This window comes from Corvus cornix, chromosome 4 (assembly GCF_000738735.6).
Source record: "Corvus cornix cornix isolate S_Up_H32 chromosome 4, ASM73873v5, whole genome shotgun sequence".
Lineage (NCBI taxonomy): Eukaryota > Metazoa > Chordata > Aves > Passeriformes > Corvidae > Corvus > Corvus cornix.
Window position 1 is genome coordinate 7,580,319 of NC_046334.1, and position 7,362 is coordinate 7,587,680.

Below are 7,362 nucleotides of genomic sequence, written 5' to 3' on the forward strand. Positions count from 1 at the left end.
TTACACTAGCAATGATTTTGGCTTGATTAGGAGTGCTCTTCCATTAGCAGGGCTGTGTACAGAGAGTCTGCTCAGCCTGACTGCTTCTATTTGCAGTATGAACCCACCCTGCTAGAAAAGGACTTCTGGTTCAAAAAGCAAACATTGAGTAAAAAAAAAAATCATTTCCATGAGGGAATAATCACAAGATATATCTTAATTTTCCTGATATAAAACTGATCTTTTTAAAATTGAATGCTATGTCAACACACATGCATCCCTCAGTATGCAGCAATAATATTACACTAATAAAAGTAATTTCTCCCTGCTGAGGTCTCATGGAAATCAGTGTAGCCACGTAAGGGACAGGTTTGGCCTCTTAGGTCTTATCAAGCCAATGATCTAGGCAAATTCTGATATGGCAAAAGGAACTTAATGTCCAATTAAGAGCTCAGTAAGAATTAGAAAATTGAGTCATAATATAGCAGGTCTCTTATGGCTAGAAACACCATGTGTTCTTTCACCTCAGAACTACTATGGGAAGATCTCATAGAGACATATATTTGCATCATAGTGTCATTTTTCCATTCCTATTATTGCCACTACAAAACATGACCTTTGGGCAGTAATTAAATAACTTCCCTTCATTTCTCTCTTTCGCCTGTTTTCTTTTGCCTCTGAGCCTAAAGCATTTGCAGTTAGCTACACATGCCAGCAGAAAAGGTAAATCCTATTTCTCTTTCTATGCATTTTATTTCGTTATAGTAGTGGAGAGGTGACAACAATCTAAAATATTCCTCAGGCTGCTTTAAAGACAGTAACGACTTCCTGAAAAACATGTAGCAGCAATCATGCAAATTTGTGCATATTTTTATACCATTCATTCAGTACAGGCACAGGAAACTCTTTAAAAAGAGAAACCATAACAAGCAAAAGAAGGGAAGATGTTTGAAGACACATGACCATGAAAGAGAGGCTGCTTTAATGTGAAAGTTTCCACAAATGTACAAAATCTCCAGTGGGAAAGGTTGTCATATAAAGTCAAGGAGAAAGAAGCACAAGATCAAGCTGTCATCAGAAACATAGTTATGAGCTCATGCCAGAAGTTATAGTTACAAAGTCAGAAAAATGAAGAAGGCAGCATTAAATTGGATTTTAAAAATGGGTAACAAGTTTTAGGCTATTAAAATGAGCAGACATGAGGTAGGCTGCCTGATATGTCTGATAGAAGCATTACTAAACCCTAAAAGTGAGAGAGACAATATTTAGCGAGATCATAAAAATGGGAATTATGTTAGTCAAGATGGAAAATTATTATTTCTGTAATATTTATTTTTTAAATTTGTGGACCATTAGAGCGATAAGTGCTGACGCATGACGACACCATGATTCATGCCTCAAAATTCTAGTGGATTCTTAGGTAAGCATTAAGGCTTTACAGTTCCATTAGATTTAGCAAAATCCTAATCAATTAGTACAACATCTAGACATTTGTCAGAATCATGAGAAGTGGTTTTGTTTTATTTTTAAAAAGACTTGAGCACAATAACCATACTACTGCTGTAATGTACTTCTTCCACGTTTTCTAATATATATTTCTCTAAAGCTGACTGCTAGATTTCATTCAAAATAATGTTATATTTCAGGTATTTTATCTGAGAATGCTATGCGATATGAAACATAATTTTAATGTATCCTTTAAGTCATTATAATTTTACTTTACCTTTTCTTCATTTCAAAAGATCACATTTTGTTGCAGTGTACTGCAAATAGTTACCTGCTGAGCTGAATAATGTGAACAAGTGCTATTTAACCTTTGTTTTCATTTGTACTCTAAACAAGACTTTCATCTTCCTGGTGAGTTTAGAAATGATGACTAATACTTATTAGGAAATGGGATTTCTTCCAAGTTGCAGTGCTGCTGGACATTTCTTCTTGGCTTGGCATGCTACACTTCAAGTAATGCTCAAAGTTCTGAATTAGTCCTTGATAAATCATACAAACTTGAAAGTAAACCAGCAACACATCCTGGAACAGCAATCCTACAGAATGTCAATTTTTGGGGAAAAAAAAGGAGACAAAGAGAAAAAGAAGAAAAGAAAAAAGATAAAAGAGACCTTCTCTCCCACACACTTTTATCCAGCCTTGTAAAATGACCATGAACTGAAATCCACCTCTTTGCTGTGATGCACCGAAGAGTTAGTAGTGTTAGTCATGTACTTCTCTTACGAAGACAGCTTGAACTGGGGTTTGTTCAGCCTGGAGAAAAGCTGCCTCTGGGAGGACTTTATAGTACCTTCCAGTACCTAAAGGGGTACAAGAGGGCTGGAGAGGAACTTTTTACAAAGACATTGAGTGATAGGACAAGTAGAGCAAGAGGGAATGGCTGGAGAAAGCAATGTAACAGTTGTCATTCCTTTGGAAGCCATTCTCCAAATCAATAATAGCCTTCCTGTGCAACACTTTTAGTCCATCTTCTCACTTAAACAACACTGACTACATTTTTAGGATGTGCAGAAATAAGTAATTGCTTCAGAAAATAAATTTTTTGCTTTTGTAACACAGCCCTGTCAACACAATATATGATTTACTTTATTGTTTGAGGGGAGAGGAAGCTATTGGTAAAATGTTTAAAAACAGTAGTTTGAATAACTCAAGTGGTCTAAAGACACCTATTAGAGTGTACAGAAGACAAATTAAAACAGCATTTCAGATTTTGTTAAGATGGTCACTGAGGAGTTTAAAATACAACAGAATAGAGAAGGAGGAGGAACATTTGTGTTTGGAGGATCAAACAACACTCAAGTCTGCTATGTGTGGATATGAAAAATCAGAACAGCATTTGGTAGGGTGGCCTCATTCAGCTTTCACTTTTCTGGTGTAGTAACTTATTCTGAAGGTACTTTTAAATGGTTTTACATCTTTAATTTTCACAAACTTACGAAGGATTTCTAAAGAAATTACAATCTAAAAAATATAAAAAATGGAACAAAGTCTGTGACATGAAACTGCTATTGTAACATGAAAAATGTACAGCATCAGTTTCAAGAATATTAGATCTTTAGATTTGCAAACTCTCAAATGAAACTGAAAATTTTATCTCACAAAAACTTATGCCCACATGTATGGGAGAATTTTTTATAACTAAAAATAATTTTTAAATAAAAAATTAAAACAATCAATTAGAAATTTCTAGATTTAGCACAAATAGGAAAAGTAACAATGTTATTTTACAGAAACATTTTTCTGTCTGACAAATAATTTTGTTACTATGCAAGCACTTTACATACTCACAGTTTCTGCAGATGTGCAAACAATAGCCCAAGATGAAAGGCAACATCATACAGAATTTTTAGCCATCCTGGATATCAATGGAAATGTTCCAAATATTTTGACCACAGATCCTGTATTACAGCAGTGTCACTAGATTTAAAATTCCTCCCTACATGTACATGCTTACATAATAACATACACACAGTTATCAGAATTATCACACAGAGAGTTATGAGGGGGACACTGACTTACCTACAAACTGGTTTTGGATCTAGTTTGTTGTCAGGTCTTTCTCTGTTAGCTGTTTGAAAGTGTTTTTCCTATATTTGTTTTGTATTTATAAGTACATCACTAGGAAGAGCTTTAAAAAGTGCTTTTAAAGTATCAGAAAGTAAAATTACTCTCTTGATAGTATTGGCTCCCAGAACAGCGTGATTTATTGTTATATTTTACCATCAGTTTGGTAGGCACTAAGATTACTGCCTTTTCTCCTTTCAGAAATATGCAGTAGAAGAATTAAGGCTTTTTAAATGCAGAAAAAAAATTAAAATAAAGTGACAAAAACATAAAGGGAAAATGTAGCTGTTAGTAGTCTTAACAGCAGCAAAAGGAGAAAAAAAGGCTGTCAGCATTTCTTGATGTCATATATTTCTAAGAACCCACTGGGCTAGAGGAAAGGCCATATCCACATTCATATCCACTGAGTGCCACCCTGCTGCTTCTTTACACCTTTGCCAAATAACCCTTCTCTGACCACAGCGAACAGTTTAAGCCCAGATAAATCAGTATTATATATGTTAACTGCAAATTTTCACATGTGCTCAGATTTTCTCCTGTATTATGCATACAGAGACAAGCTGGACTTCAACCCAGAGACAGATTTGCACTTGATTTTGGAGTGCCAGCCAGAGAGAATAGAAGTGCTTGGTTTACACCTTTTGCACTGGGCAAGTAACTCAAACTGCAGTCCAATGTTACTTGCCATTGCACATGACTTAAAGCATTACTTGCTTACAGTGTTTTCTACTGTGGCAGAAAAGCTACTTTTCCAGGACTCCTTGTCTTGCTAAACACTGGAAATCCCAGGAAAGCTGATGAATGGTTTCTTACTGGAAGAACAGGAAATGATAAAATGCTTCCCAAAATGAAGGTCTTCCATTCCATGAAACATGCTACAAACTTCATTAACAAATAAACCCAAGGAAAATAATGTTTCTCCGTCTCAGTTTCTCTCTCTGCCTTTCTCTTTTTTCACATACACTTTTTTTATCTCATCACATACATACATGCTTAAATCTGATTTTAAGACAGTTTGTTCTAGTGATAATGTAAGCAGCACCATGCATCCATGGCAAGACAGACTATTTTCCCCTCTGAAGTGCAACTCCAGCTGAAATATTTGCACTGGCTGGTTCACAAAAAATTCTGACTTCCTTTTGTACGCAAAACTACTTAGTTTGATATAATACTTTTTTAACAGGAAAGATATTCTGAGTGTTTACTAAATGTTCACACACTAAATTCAGTGTAAATTTACCATTTCTGCATGAGTTCACAAAATATATTTATTCCTAGAAGCAACCAAAGATGTACTTGAACTGTTTCACTGTGTTTCACCTCAGGTCTGCAAACTCAAAAAAACAAAAAAAACCCAAAAAAACAAAAACAAAGATAAATTAAAAAAAAAAAATAAAACAAAACTCATGTAAAAAAATCACAAAAACATAGATCAAAAAAAAAAAGAAAAAGAAAAACCCAAACTCAAAACCCATGATTATTATATAATTAAAAAGACAAAAAACCCCATCAAAAACTTACTGTTCATCTTATTGTACACTTGACAACCAAATTAATCTATTCAGATTCCATTTCAGAAAGTTTTTCATTAACCATAGAAGCAGCATTTCCAGAGTACTATTTTACACACTGCTATCATCTTGCTTCCAGTATTATAATTCATAAAACAAAAGAAAAAGCTGCAGAGAATATTAATGCCTTTTTTCTTTACATTACTGCTGACATTGTGTATTAATAGGAAGCAAATTACAAAGAAAGAAAAAATAATAATTTTTGAAATGGAAATTATTCAAAGTATTCAAATCATTTGTGTTTGGAGCCCTAAAAATAACTTACAGTGGAGCAAAAGGGCAGTTCAGTTGACTGATAAATATTCGGGGACAAAATCTATTTTTCAAAGCAGGTTACAAATATGAGGAATAATTAGGCAGTAGAGATCCTGTGGCTGAGCAAGGAAATCATAAGTCTAGAAAGCTTGAAAACAACATTATTTCAATTCCCCTTACAATAGGACTGTATGACTTATAAGTTTCCAGAAGTAAGATTAATAATCTCTTAGCTGTCAGGCTATAAATAACATGAAGGCATGGAGCTAAGGAAGAAGTAGCAGGCATGAAGGAGAGTGCAGAGGGGGTGCCAGACATGGAGAGGATGGATGGGTGGATGGATGGATGGATGGATGGATGGATGGATGGATGGATGGATGGATGGATGGATAGGTGGGTGGGTGGATTGCTAACTGGGGCTTCTCTCCTTCAGTCTAAACCTGCCTCCCTTCTAGGACCACTCACGCCTGAGGAAATGTTCTAGTGCTTGTGTACCTTACCTGGAGGAAGTTCGCCCATCTAAGGAATCTTAGCTCTTTCCATAAAAAGCAAAGGAAAAACAAACCCAGCCTCACAGATTTCTTACACAAGACACTGAATCAGAGAATGGATCAATGCTCAGGGCTGAGCAGTCACCTGTGCCTGCACAGAAGAACCCTGCCCTTACGTTTGCAATTACTTCGGTAGGAGAACATGATGTAACTAAATTTTAAAGTGCAAACCGTTGTTTTAGACTGTGTGAAAATGAGTTTTGGAGCAGAAAGAGTTTATGTTCTGAATATGAGATGTCAAATTGCATAACCTGAAACTTACTGTTAATTAAAATGTGTTCTGCTGTAGTTGCTATAACTACCTGGGTCATAACAAATAGCTTGTTATGCGATTTCCAATACATATCTGTTTACCAAGTTAAGAACTTAATGCAGTTTTATAACAGGTTCACTGATTCTGTACAAAAGCCTTGATTTACAGCAGTAGTGACATGAGGTAAGAGTTATAAACCTCGCCAGTGTGGAGACTTATATAGGCAAAAGAAGCCTTAAGCTGCTTATATGATACCAGTTACAAAGACCATAACAAAAGGCTTCGTCGGTAAGATTATCTATATCATGCAGATAAACAACACAGCTGCCCCTTCTGCACACTAGCTTATTTTAAGGGCAGAGTTTAAGGAAAACGGAATCTTTAGATAGGATGCCCATTTTTAAATATGTTTTAAAACCCCTACCCAAAATGTCAACCAATTGGATCTGGGGAGCTACTTGTCCTCAGCAAATACTCAAGACTGCCCACTCTAAAAAGAGGTGTTCAGAAAAAGGGACATTAACTGAATGCCTTTTACATCAAGCTAAGAAGCTTGCTTTGTCTCGGTTTCCTTACTCAATTCATCCAGTTCAATTCCATTTACCACTATGTGCTGTGTTTGTACTAAGGAAAATCTTTGTCAGGTACAATAAAATAAGTTGGACTATCAAGTCTCTTACAAATATATAATTAATTGGAGTCTTAAAAGGAATGAGGAGACCTGTTTAGCAAAATGAAAAGGTTATAAATTATTTGAAACTGGGGAGGCAAAACCAAGATGAGCCAACAGAGATTTGTAAAGAACAAATCATGTTAAAATTGGCTCATTTCCTTCAGCAACACGGTATCCAGCTATGTGGTTAGGGAGAAGAAATAAGCATCATGTACCTTTCCTTTAAAACATGACATTATTTCACATTACAATCTTATAAGCTAGGGAAACATGGTCTAGATTGAATTGCTATAAACTGGGTGCAAGAGTGGTTCAATAGCACCTCCCAGAAGACTTGCCAAATATTCTCTGTCAAAATGGAAGCAAATATTAAAAGCCTCCCCACGGGGCTTCAGCTTTCATACAGATCTGTTCAATCTTTAATTAATGAAAGAAGAGAGGGCAGGCTTCTGTGTAGAATTAGAGAAAACATGAAGTCAGGAAGGACTGAAAATTGGGACTAGCAATCAA